Below are 14,645 nucleotides of genomic sequence, written 5' to 3'. Positions count from 1 at the left end.
ACGTGATCAGCCGTGTCCAATCACGGCTGATCACAGTGTAAATAGGAAAAGCCGGTGATCGGCTTTTCCTCACTCGCGTCTATCAGACGCGAATAGAGGAGAGCCGATCGGCTGCTCCTCTGACAGGGGGGGGTCTGTGCTGATCGATTATCAGCACAGCCCCCCCGAGGATGCCCACACTGGACCACCAGGGACGCCACCAGGGATGCCAAGGACAAGGTATGCCACCCTAGACCACCAGGGATTCTAGTCAGTGCCACAATGGATGCCAATCAGTGCCCATAATGGATGCCAATCAGTGCCCACAATGGGCATCACTGATTGGCATGCATTATTGATTGGCACTGATTGGCATCCATTAGTGCAATATATTATAATACAATGCCGCCTATCAGTTCCCATCTGTGCCGCCTATCAGTGCCTACCCATGCCCACCTGTGCCGCCTACCCATGCCCACCTGTGCCGCCTACCCATGCCGCCTAACCCATGCCCACCTGTGCCACTTATCCATGCCCATCCGTGCCACCTATCAGTGCCGCCTATCAGTGCCACATATAGGTGTCCATCAATGCCACCTCATCAGTGCCACTTCATTGGTGCCACCTCATCGGTGCCCATCAGTGCCGCCTTATCATTGCTCATCAGTGTAGCCCCATCAGTGCCCATCAGTGAAGGAGAAAACTTACTTATTTGCAAAGTTTTGAAACTGAAACAAAAAAAAACTTTTTTTTTTCAAAATTTTCGGTATTTTTTTATTTGTTTAGCAAAAAATAAAAACCGTAGAGGTGATCAAATACCACCAAATGAAAGCTCTATTTGTGGGAAAAAATGATACAAATTTCATTTGGGTACAGTGTAGCATGACCGCGCAATTGTCATTCAAAGTGCGACAGCGCTGAAAGCTCAAAATTGGTCTGGGCAGGAAGGTGTTTAAGTGCCCGGTATTGAAGTGGTTAATGGCTGGGTATTGAGTTATTTTGAGGGGACAGCAAAAATACACTGTTATACAAGTTGTACACTCACTACTTTACATTGTAGCATAGTGTAATTTCTTCAGTGTTGTCACATGAAAAGTTATAATAAAATATTTACAAAAATGTGAGGGGTGCACTCACTTTTGTGAGATACTGTATATATAATGTTTGGGGATTCTGAGTCATTTTCTAGCAAAAAGTACCGATTTTAACTAAGTGCTAGAAAAGGCTTGGCCTTCAAGTGGTTAAAAGGCCACCTAAAATGCTTTCAGCTTCGTGAGGAGTCTAGGTGAACGAGCCTTAGGGTGTTTTGTACAATTTATATAAAGCACCAAACCGAGTATATGCAAATTGTTTCAAGTCTCTGGACAGTGCCAATAGTGGTCAAGATCATGCTCATTTTTTGAGAAACCTTAGAGGAACTGCAGTCTGCTCACATGATTTGTAATAAAAACATGGTTGTTATTCTGAAGCTTTCCTCCAACCACTTTACATATTATTTTATATATACTGTGATTCTGTATTTGCCAAATATGCTTCAGAAATCTCCCTCCATTAAGCCTTGCTGCATCCATTTTAGCTCTGTTCACTTCCTGGATTTACACAGAGGCACACCTCCAACTCTCGTAGGCCCTCTTATAACTATTGCTCCCTCATCCCCCTCCCTTCCTGGCAAACTCTTATGAGAGAGAGAGAGAGAGAGCTGTGCATGACCCCATAAGCCTGGGCTTTTTACCAGCCAAGAAACAGGAAGTGGGCTTTATAAGGTATTTATTGGCAGAAAAAAAAATGTTTTACTATCCAAAGATGCTTTGCTTTAAAGTGTTACTAAACCCACAACAGTAAAATCATTCTATATATTCAGTAAATCATGCTTGTTATACTCACCATGGAACCTAAGGGGTTAATCCTCTGCATTGTGTAAAAATGCTGTTTGATCCTGTATCCTCCTCTTCTTCCACTGACTCCAAAACAGGTCCTGATCAGATAGAGTCTATGGCATCAGGGTGCTTTCTTGGGAGGGTGTATGTGATAAGCATAGGGCCAATCAGCACTGTCCAGACAGAGGGTCAGGGGTTCAGCATCCTGATAGGACAGCTCAATGCAGTATGAAACCTCCTCCTACAAGCTTTAACCAGACACTGATAGAAGTCACAACACTGCTATATACTGCTAATGAAAAAAGTTATTTAGCAGTTTATATTTACTAAAATATTCACATTTCCATGTTCTGTGTGATACCAAATATAATGAATGCAGGGTCCTGGGTTTAGTAACACTAAAGCCTTGTACACACTATTAGATTATTGGATGAATTTGTCAGTTTTTTGTTGGATACTAGTCTCAAATTGAAAGTGAAGAGGGTACTAACCATCAGAAAATTTTCGGATGACAGAATTCAACATCAGAAGTGACGTAATGTGTTGAATTGTTTTTTTATGTGTTCTTTCATTTCTGATCATGCCTGGTCTTGATGAAAATTCATAATCGACTGTCAAAAGCAGCATACTAACAATTAGAAAAATCAGCAGATCGTTCATCTGACAAATTTAACTTCAGATTTTCTGACCGTGTGTACAGGCCTCAAGTCTCACAGTAAGGCCCCATTCACACCTGAGCATAGCGTTTTCAGGCAGAAAATCGCGCAATTTTACGGCAATTTTGTGCAGGGCAAAAGGTCACCAATTGAAAAAGAAGAAAAACGCCCAAATCCGCGCAATTCAAGCGACAAAAAATGTTCAAAACTTGTTTGAGCTTCAGGCATACGGCTTCAGGCCAACTTGAGTGGAGATGTGAACCATCTCCACCGAGAATAATAGATTTTTTTTTTTCCCCTCCAGCGTTTTGTAGCTTCAGGCTTCAAGCTACAAAACCCTCAGGTGTGAATGGGGCCTAAAGAGTGCTAGTGACTTTCTACAGCATTTACAGTATTGCAAGGCAGACACCTATGCCAGGCCCTGGACTATGACAGCATCACAGCTTGCTCAGGGAAACACTCTCTCTGCTGACAGCTGAACAGATCAGGGGCAGCAGCAGACTGAATAATTACTCTTCTTATTTTGTTCTTCTCACCTGTTAGCACATCCACTTCAGAAGAGTTGTATTTCTACTGCTGGCCTCCCTATTCTGGTCTGGTGCAGTGCTGTTAAAAAGGGCATTACAGCAGGCCGATTTCAACACAAATTCTGATACTTGACTAATTGTATCCATAGAAAATCTGTACTTAGAGAGTATGGAGGGCCGGTGCTACCACTAGGTAGACTAGGAAACTGCCTAGGGCGCAGCCAGGACTGCTGGTTTCCCTACTTTTTGCCGGGAGCTTGTTAGTGCCTCATTCTCCGTAGTCCAGCATGCAGAGGGCGCGCATAGTGACAGCATACTAGCACGGCCGGCGACATCAGCTCCACTCACACAGAGAGCGGCATGTTCGTAGACGCTCCACTCCCCCTCCAGTCTGCCTTCACTTTCCGGGTCTTTTCTCACGGTTTACTGAAAGGGAGGAGCGAGGGAAGCGTGAGAATACCTTCCCAATAACGGCTGTCCCGCCCCGGGCAAGAACACTTAACAGGTGACCATATGTACGGCGTCGCCCTCCTGCTTCTACTCCATGCTCACTTGAGCCCCGGGACAGAACAACACACTTGGCCATGGATCCACAAGCATACCACTCCATGATTGGATGCTCTGGCAGGCTGTTTATTGCCGACATAGGATTCCATGCAACATGCCTGCCTCTTGAGAAGCTGGCACTAACAGCCAACACAGTGAGTGAAGTTCTGCACCTATCACACTGCCCCCCCACCACCTGTCACCCTGGCCCCCCACCTGTTACACACTGTACACTCTCCCCCACCTATCACACTTGGATTTGGATGTCTCTTTGCTGGATTGGGTGTCTCTTTGGATTGGGCTGGGCCTCCTCGGAAGAAAATGCTAGTTATCTGACTGCCACAGTCATTTATGACTTCATTAATTTGATTCACTGACCTAAAACTTTCCCAATCTGCATTAGGTCAATTAAAAAATACTGAAACGAAAGACAGCTAGATTTTTCAGGTCAGTAATGCTGCAGTTCTCTCTGTACAGGTTTTCTTAAAAAAGCATTACTTTTATATTGTGCGATTTTAATTGAACTACATAACTAGCGCTATCAGTCACCTTTTAGAAAATGAAAGCGATCCCCCTTGTGGTCAGAATTTAAACTCCTCTCATATATTTATGCAAGTAGTATGTTTGACCAAATCATGGGTGCCTAAAGTGTAAGTTGGAAACATCCATTCATGTGCTGTGAAATTAGATAAAAAATGTAGCCCATCCATGAATGTCAGTTTAAAAACAGAGGTGGTGTCTGTCTCTGTGAGAAGTGATCTCAAAGCGAGAATGAAAGAGGACCTAGTTGGAGAGTGTGATGTGTCTGAAGCATTATGGGTGTAAAAGTACATGGGTGTACATACTACAAGGGTTATCATTGGCGTTTGGTGGAGACTCAACTGCTTGCACAGATAGAAAGGGCTGCAACAGTGATGGGGAATTTTAACTACTTGGAAATGGACTAGAGGAAACGCACTCCTGGAATAGGCAAGGGCAAAAATGTATCAACCTATAAACAAGACAATTTTATGGTCAAGTTTATCGAGGCCCTGATCAGGAATGATGCTCTGCTAGACCTGGTAATCTCAAACCATGCAGAATTTATGACCAATATTCATATAAAAGAACATCTGGGTAGCAGTGACCATAACATGATTTAATTTCATGTTAACTGTAAGCAACAAACACATAAAAGAAATATAAAACACAACTTTAAAAAGAGCAAATTGTCCAAGGATGAGAGTTGCTCTGAAAGACTAATGCCACGTACACACAGTCAGACTTTGACAGCAAATATGCGATCAGAGCTTGTTGTCGGAAATTCCGACCATGTGGAGAATGATCTTGGGGTTTTGGTAGATCATAAGCTTAATAGCATGCAATTCCAAGCTGTGGTGTCCAAAGTGAGCAAAGTCCTTTCTTGTATAAGGAGCGGTATGGATTCCAGAGAGATATTAGCAAGACATCATCTGGAATATGCAGTTCAGTTTTGGGCACCAGTTCTAAAAGGATATCAGGGAACTGGAGAAAGTGCAGAAAAGGGCAACCAAACTGATAAGAGGCATGGAGCAGCTCAGCTATAAGGAAAGATTAGAGGAACTGAATTTATGCTCTTGGGAAAAGGAGGTTAAGAGGGGATATGATCAACATGTATAAAATACATAGGTGGTACATATAGTGAACTTGGTGTTGAGTTATTCACTTTAAGGTAATCTCAGAGGACAAGGGGGCACTATTTATGTCTAGAGGAAAAGAGATTTCATCTCCAAATATGGAAAGGTTTCTTCACAGTAAGCTGTGGAATAGACTCCTTCAAGAGGTGGTTCTGGCCAGCTCAGTAGATTGAAAATAAAGAAAATAACACACCTGTATTCTTTCCTGAAATGTACACAATATAACTGGGTACTAACATTTATAGGTAAAGTCAAAACAAGGAAAATCCAACTGCCTTTTACGGCCTCTTATCAGGAAGGATTTTTTTTTCCCCTGCTATAGCAAATTGGATCATGCTTTGCTGGGGTTTTTCACCTTCATCTGGCTCAACTGTGGGTATAGGATTGGTTTGAACTAGATGGACTTGTGTCCTTTTTCAAACTGACTATGTATTAAAAAACATAAAAATGTACTTCGTGAATGTGCAGTGGGAGCCAGTTTCTTACAGCCACAATGGCGGTGCCAGGGATTCCAAGACCGGTGTAGAACCAGCCCGGGTGAAGACAGTACTGGACTCCTGGACTGAGGAGTACCTGTTTAGTTTAAAAGAAAAGTGAGCAGCTACAAATACCGTAGCTGACTGAATAAATGTAGTTCCTCCAAGTCATATATGCTGTCCTATTGTGCTCTGTTGTCTGTCAGCATTTTTGATACTGACATGGTAAGGTTTGTAAAGCCATGTGAACAAGCTCCTACAATGCAACTTAAAGTGACCATACATGTATTGGATACATGCAGTAATAGTCCATGCTCGGTCTGATCTCCACAACCAATTAATTTTTTTTCCCAGGATCTGTAGACAGTGCAACGCAGCACAGGTCTAGGAAAAAAAAAAAAAAAATAAATAAAATAAATGAAACCATTGATTTTAAATCTCAAAAGCTCTCCTATACAACTGTACTTAAATATACTATGCTTGGTTGTGTGGCCATCCCCTCTCCAAGATCATTGCAGACAAGCAGGACCAGCAGGAGCTGCTCAGAGAGCAAACTACAGCACTGGTTGCCAGGGAAGTGAGGAAAGTGAGGAAAAAAAAAAAAAGAAATAAGAATTTCATCCTATTCATCTCCCTCTAGACATGACGAGTATTAAAGGGTTTGTAAACGATCATCTTGTAAAATAACCTACTTGAGTTTAACCATTTGCTTACTGGGCACTTAAACCCTCTTCCTGTCCAGGCCAACTTTCAGCACTGTCCCTCTTTCAATGACAATTGCAAGGTCATGCAACACTCTACCCAAAAAAAGATTTTTCCCCACAAATAGAGATTTCGTTAGGTGGTATTTAATCACTGCCGTTTATTTATTTTTTGCTAAAAAAAAAAAAAAAAAAACCACCACAAAAAAAAAACTGAAGTGTTCGAGAAAAACAAAAAACAGTTCTTTAGTTTTAAGATTTGGGGGAGCAAAAGCAGCACACTGAGCTTCCCAGTCAATGGCTGTGCAGCAGGGGTGTCAGGACAAGTCTGATCATTGGAGAGTACCCAAAGTTCCCAGCACAGCTAGAGAACTGACCACAGTGTGCCGTCCTGCTTAGTGTGATCAGTTTTTAACCACTTCCCGACCACACACGATACTGTGGCAGGGTGGCCACGTAACTAGTATGTGATCTGACCCTTTTGGGTCTAGAGCATGCACAGGTGCCACCGGCGACCAGCTCCTGTTGTGATCACACACAGCATGAGCCCAGCAGCAGGTACTGCGAACGCTATGTCTGCTGGCACCAGCCGACTGTACAGTACACAGGCAGAACATGCAGTGGAACATCGCAGTTTGTCTCAATTACAACGAAGTGTGTCTGATCCCTATAACCTGAGATCCACCCGTTCTGTGCATGTTTTAAAGATATTTTTGCTTTGATTGAATAAAAACTAAAATGTATTGAATTAAGCTATGAGTATCAATCTTTTCCATCCATCCTTATGCTAATGCCCCTTATGATCCAAACCACCATGGGAGGAGGCAACTTCATTTGCACCAGGACTAGACAACTCTGCTTGAATGCGCTTTACCCCCAGTGAGTGTGGAACAGAGAGGGAAGCACGAGTGGAATTCACCTATTTTGCACTTAAGCCGTTTTTGATCCAGGCACAAGTCACTTTGGAAGTTACATCGCAGAGACACTATTTTTGCCACTTTTGGACTGTGAATTACTTACACCAGAGCATATATATTTTTAACCACGTGAATTTATTTCAGCTTGATTATTGGAATTATTTGATGGTCACGTTTTGCATTTTTTTTTTGCACTACTAAGTACATTACACTTTTTTATATGAATATTTGCATTTGATTTTTATCAATCTATTTCACATTGAGTATACATAGGAATTTAAGATGTGAAGCACTATACATTATTTTTATTACATCAGTTGGTAGTGTCACTTACCCATCTTTCCACATTACATACTACCAGCTCCACCTAGTGGAGTTTTTGAAATCGAAAGCGCGGAAATTAATGGCTTTTATATTATAGTGTGTGTAAAATTGTACCTAGAACATTGCTGTGTATTTTTTTTTTTTCTTTTTAATAATGTTGTTTTCGTCCTTTGTATCTCAGGGCTGCCAATTTCTAAAACATCAACTGCACATCTTATACTATTCTAAACCAGCTTCCTGACCATGGTGGAGAATGCTTGTGCAATGTGTGTCAGCACTGACGCCTCCATCAGGGGCTCAATGTGACAGGGTGGCAAACTCAAGATCCCAAATGGGAGACAGTTGTAACTAACAGCAAGTGCCTGAACAAGGACCCGCAAGGCAGTATTATCATAGAAAAAGCTGTATATTTAAAAAAGGTACCAGTTCCTTACCGGTAACTGTCTTTCTGGGAAATCTTCCAGGACGGCACACCTGAGAGATGAGAGGCTCCTCTCTACAGGAAACACAATCGACAGCTGTTTTAAGTCCCCACCCTTCCCCTTGATCCTCAGTTTGTAGAGAAGTAACTCCTGAACCAGGTTCACAAGGGAAATCATTCCTCATAGGTACTCACCTTCTAGTGTTCTAGAATTTTCCTCCTCCAACGGGCGGGAAGTAGGCCTGCCGTCCTGGAAGATTTCCCAGAAAGACAGTTACCAGTAAGTAATTGGTACCTTTCTCAAGTCATCTTCCAGGACGGCACACCTGAGAGGATAAACAAGTACCTCAGGCCTACCTTAGGGTGGGGCCACTGCAAGACCCTCTTGGTGAACCTTGGTTCTGCAGTGAGATTTACCTCCATTCCATATGCTCATATGCTTGATGAAGGCATCTTAGCTGGATCATACGGCTGATCTGCAGGTCTGCTCCCCAGATGTCCCTGCCTTTTCCGCTTCGGATGCAGTATCTAGGTGAAATGGGCTCTTAAAGATGGAATCAGAAAACATGTTAAACTTGTAGGTTAACAATGTTGCCTATCTCACACATCTAACAACCATGGCCTATTGTGCCTGTAGGTGCTACTTAGAACAACTAAAAAGATAAATAAGAGACCTGTGTAAGACAAGGACACTACATTAATCAATAAGAGGGCCTGTCTTAACACTACCCTGTTCAGGGAAATAAAACTGCAAAAAAAGGGGGGGGGGGGCCCCCGACAGACAATTTTTTTTATTTTTGTTCCTTTTTATCTTTATGTCAGAAAAAGACTAAAGGGAAGCCTACTTAAGGGAAATAGATTAACAGAAGCTTGAACCCTGGGTTTAAGGCATGCCCAATCTATGTCTTTACTTACGCCTGAGAGCCTACTTCAGGAGATTAAAGTCCCTAGCAGGAGTAGACTACCCATATTGCTATGTCTAGTTTTGCTAAAAGGGCGAAATGAAGGCCATGCACCGAGCCAAAACCTATTCGATTGGGTATACATCTTTATACTTCATCCTCAGGCTCTAATACTTCTCTGAACAGAACTCTCCAAGTTCTTACTAAACAGGGCGATTCATTATCCCCTTCCTCCAGTGTCCCATAACCCTACAGGGCTTCAAACCTAGGAAATGGTTCTGGCATCCCTGAATGTAAGTGGTCAAGGTTTTCTGACATGTGGCATCTGCAGCCCGAACTCCTGGCCCCTCCATGGAAAAGAAGGCTGAAATACAAAAAGGTGATACATGTATTATTAATATCACAAATAAAATGATCATAGATTGTGGGCATGGCACAATAGATTTAGACAGACTGGACACAAGCATAGACAACAATGTGTACCCGAGTGTGACTAGCTAAACCCATATATCAAATATGGGAAGAGACCCAAATCTGAACCTCAATGTAGACAAACAGTCCTCACAGTCTGGTTTTCTGATGTGCTGCCAAGACGTAAAAACATTAAGACACAAGCAAACCCTAAATGCTGAGTATTTCTTTAGTGCAGCTAGCTAGGTCATAACTGATATATAAATACAGAAAGGACAGGAACCCCCTTTACTGTTGTGTTTTACCTATGTACAGCAAAACAAGGCTATAAATATAAAGACAGAAAGACCCAAACTTCTATGTTGTGTATTTCTGACAAACCACCAAATACAGTTATAAGATCAATATGAACACCAACTCCCGTGTTGTGCATTTCTGCTATGCCACAGGGTAAAATATGGAACACAAGACAATCCTTTGTCATGCACTTCTGTAGTGTAGTTCAGATAGAACCAACACTGAGAAAGGACACAAGCAACCTGCAGCATTGTGTTTTTCTGAAACAGAAAGCACCAACAAGCTTCAATCTTGAGTATTTCTGTTGTGCAACAACATAAAAGCAGACACTGAGGAAAAAGACAGACAGCCTTTACAGCTGCAATCTTTCTGGTCTGCTGCAAAATAAAACAACTCCATGATGAGTATTCCTGCTGTGTAGCAAAACCTCAATCAGAAGGGACAGATAAGTTTAGAGTTCCCACAAGCGTGCGACCCAACCTGCGACTTGGGACTGCAAGACGCATGAGAAGTCATACACTATGGCTTCCAATGGGTACCATTTGCGTCTGTGCGACTCCAGCAGTCCCTGATTCCTGGATCCACAGACCTCAAGATTACACAGGTCGCAGGGAAAAAAATAGCAATTTTCAGGTCGAACAAGTAAGGGGTCCCCAATGCTGTGACTCCCTGGAGGATTGCAGCCAACAAACCCCTGCTGTGTATCCCTAAGATGCAGAAAGGTAGATCAATGAAAAAAAACTGCTCACTGCTGTACCTGATATAAAAATGATAAGGCAGTAAATATAGGACATACAGGACACAAACATTCAATCTTTGTGTATGTCTGATGTGTAGCAATATACCAATACTGAGCAGAGATGCCACCATCCTCAATGTGTCTCAGCTGAGCAGCAAAAACAAAATCAGAAAAAGACAAGCAATCTTCACTGCTGTGTCCTTTCTGATATGCAGCCAATAAGGCAGTATATGCAAGACATAAAGGACAGACAACCTTCAATCTTGTATATGTCTGATGTGCAACAATATAACAATTCTGAATAGAGATAGCACATCCATATTGAAGCGATTTGGCCTTGCGACTCAACATGTCAAATCGCATAGCTAAAATCGGCACGACACCACTTTTTGGTGCTACACGGATTACCAAAGGCAGTATATGTACTACACCTGGCAGGGGTTCAATTTGTATTTCTGCTATGTAGCCCAACAAATGCGAACCATCAATTTTCACTGCTGCCTTTCTGATAAGGCAGTAATACAGGACACAAAACCTCACAGACCTTAATGCTGTATATGTCTGATGTGCAACAATAAAACACTCTGAATAGAGATAGCACATCCATATTGAAATGATTTGTCATGCAACTCAACATGTCAAATCGCATGTTTAAACTCGGCAGCCATTGCCGTTAATAGCACTGTCTGAATCAGCACAATGCCACGCAAATCAGGACCATCAGACTTCACTGCTGCCTGATAAGTAACCAACAAGGCAGTAAAACAGGACACAAAGCCCCACAGACAGACCTCAATCTTGTGTATGTCTGATGTGCAGCAATATAACCATTATGAGCAGAGATGTCACCAGACTCAATGATGTGCATTTCTGCTGTGCAGCACAAAACCAGAAAGTACAGACCACCTTCACTGTTGTATTTTTCGGATCTGTAGCCAAACAAAGCAGTACCTTTAGGATATAAAGGACAGCAAACAAGCTTCAGTGCAGTACATTTCTAATGTACAGCAATATAGCCCTTATGAGCAGAGATGTCACAAATCTCAATGTGTATTTCTGCTGTGCCACAAAAACATCCCAGCAAGGACAAACCTTCACTACTGAGGTCTACTGGTGTGCAGCCAATGAGGAGTCATGGTCTATCCCTTTATGAAATAACCAACAGGCAATTTATTTCATAGGCATAGCCTGGGCTGTAGATACTAAACCTTCACCACCAGTGAAGGAACAAATCCTAAAATGGTTGGACACCCTACTATTAGTAGTTGTTGTCCTACCTTACCTCCATAGACTGAGCAAACGCCAGCCAGCTCATACCCAGGTGGTGCTGATTAGCAACTAAAGTCTCAATGAGCCCAGCCCTAGAGACCAATTTAAGACAGCCTGTAGAAGAGGTGGTTACCAATTTAGCCTGGGGGTAAATAGCTACTTGCAGGCTTCAAACAAGCAATTATGTAGCTCTTGCATAGGTTAGCACAGAAGATCCTCAATTAAAAGGATGTAGGAAGCGATCTATGGTGAATCGCCTTTAGATCTGCCACTGAGTGGATTGTAGCCCAAAACAAAAAAAGTTTCTTCTTACCTCCTACACTATAATATAACCACAGTGTAAAGGTGGAGTGGGAGGTTGGAGCTTATGAAAGTTACCTATAGCAAGCAACCCCCAAAAAGAGGATCTGTCACAAGGGAACCCCTACTGTGCCACACAGAAGCTTGGTCCCTGCCCTCCTTGAATGTTAGGTCAGCTTTTAAGCATCATGAAGCAACTTCAGATTCCTAGCAGCTGGGCTAATAGGGCCGGTAACCTAGTGCACCTGCTGACCAGGGGAGCTTCTGAATCCACCAACCACTGCCCAATTAATAACTTGTTCAGTGGTATACCTGGCCTGTTCGTAACTTTGTATCTACCAGGTCCCCTCTGTACGCTATATTCATCCCTACTAATGTACCAAAACTGGGCATGTAGGGAGAGGCTGGCAACCTACTGCTGTGATAACCACAGTGTCTCTGCTGTAAGAGGGAGCTGTGGCTGGTGGTTTTAGCAGTGGCATCTGGGCTATTTGTTTTCCGACCCCAGGTTCTGCACTGCACCAGTCAGTATATACACAGGGAAGGGGGAGCAATGGCCTACCTACCTCTTTCCCATCTGAGGTGATTTAGGCACACTCGTTCCTCTGCACCACCTGTCCACCATACAGCGTCTCTGATGTAAGAGGGAGCTGCAGCTGGTGTTTTTAGCAGAAGCTTAAGGGCTATTTGAATCCAGACCCCAGGGGAGATCTCAAATGCCCAGAAACCCTCTGGCTGGAATTGGGGATTTTGCAGCTAAAATTCCCACGGCAAAAGGAAAGTACTCACCATTGTCTTCCTCTTTTTGCCACAGCCAGCGGGCTTGCTTTTCCATCCTTATGGTCCACACGCAAGGAGGATAGCCGCCAAAGTGCCCCCCCCCACTGCTGTCCCCATAAGGAGGTGCCAGGTTAGGCTGTGTCCTGCACTGTACCAGTCAGTCTATATACATGGGGGGGGGCAATGCCTTCCGTTCCTCATTCCCATCTGAGGTGGTTAAGGCAGACATCCACCGTAGTAAACTGGTGCCTCCTCACTCTAGCGAAAGGAGGATGTGGGCGCCTGCTCCTACTGGCTCTCAGCCTTCCCTCCTGGGTAAGAACACCGCTGCCATTTTCCCGAAGTTTGAAAATGACGCGAGTGCTTGTTGCCACGCCCTCTCCGGCAGCCCACGCGAGCTACCGGGGACCCAGGAGTCGGGGACAAGATCCCCCTGGAAAGAACCGATGGCCAGCACCCTCCTCTGAACAGCCACCTGTACAGGTAAGGAGGGGAGACAGGATAATGGCCCCTGAAGTTCTGGGTACACCACTGTACCCAGGGTCCTTCAGCTCTCAGGGGGGCTCTTCCAATTTCTGCTGCCCCCCCTGAGGAAAAGATAGGGGAACCCCCCAGGAAGGACAAGAATATCCTAGCAGACCCAGAGGCTTCCCAAGCTTGTGGTCCGGCTCCCAGGGGGAGACCACCAGCCCCGGGCTTCAGGTAATTTGGAAAAAAAAACAAACAGTTTCGCTGTGTAGGGAGAAACACAATCAAAAACTGAGGATCAAGGGGAAGAGTGGGGACTTAAAACAGCTGTCGATTGTGTTTCCTGTAGGGAGGAGCCTCTCATCTCAGGTGTGCCGTCCTGGAAGATGACTTGAGAAAGATTGAAATTAGCCTTTGAAATTACAATAAAGTGTTAAATATTGCATGGGATCTTAGTGATTGGATTTATGTTAATATTCCATGAATGCCCAGGGAGCATTAAACAGGTCTGTAGTGAATACAGGCATTACGACAATATTTGAAAAATTTGCAAATCTTAACGTATATTGAACAGTTTTTCAGTAAAGCACATTAGAGATCAAACCCCACGGATCAGGGAGGTGCGGCGCTCCCCGACATACGCTCGTATTATATCGCAGCCCAGCTATCCCATTTCTACCACCTGCTTAAGTCGGATGGCCCTAGGTATCAAACGCTGACCTGCGGAAAGTCTCGCAGCCATGCACATGCCCCCCTTCAGGTTTTGTTTCGGGGAAGGTAGAGTGGCGGGAGGAGGAGAGGTGGTACTCCCCTACTGGACCAACAAAGGCATATATGAGATATTGCTCAGGGGATGGTCGGGGCCGATAGGGTACACTCCCACACCCCACTGTGGCACAATCCCCAACTGGGGGAGCTCAGATCGATACCGGGAGTAAGTCTGTGGGCTTCTAGGGGCGTGGTGTACCTATATCAGGTTGTCACCCCGATGGGAGTCCGCAGTTTCCATGCGTTACAGGCGGAATACGGAATAACCTCGCACATGGCTTTTCGTTCTGTACAGCTCTCGCATGCCCTTCGGGCCCAGTTCAGATGGGTTCCCCAACTGCCAAGAGCTGCCCCTGGTGGGTGTTATAGTGGGGGAGGATCCCGCCAAGCTAATATCCACCATATATACTCTCCTTAGAACGCGTACGGTGACCGGGATTGCGGAGGTAGCTAAACAGATGGGAAGAGGAGGTAGGCCCACTGGACACTGAAGACTGGGGAGGACATTCTTACCAATGTTAGGCTGGCTTCCCCTAGGTTGTCAGATCGGCTGACCCAACTTTAGATTATACACAAGGCATACCTCACGCCGATAAGAATTAGCAAATACCGCACATCACAGGACCCGGGGT

This window comes from Lithobates pipiens, unplaced genomic scaffold (assembly GCF_037356315.1).
Source record: "Lithobates pipiens isolate NorthernLeopardFrog02 unplaced genomic scaffold, aLitPip1_a1.2 Scaffold_13, whole genome shotgun sequence".
Lineage (NCBI taxonomy): Eukaryota > Metazoa > Chordata > Amphibia > Anura > Ranidae > Lithobates > Lithobates pipiens.
The sequence above is the reverse complement of the archived record's forward strand: the minus strand, read 5'-3'. Positions refer to the sequence as shown.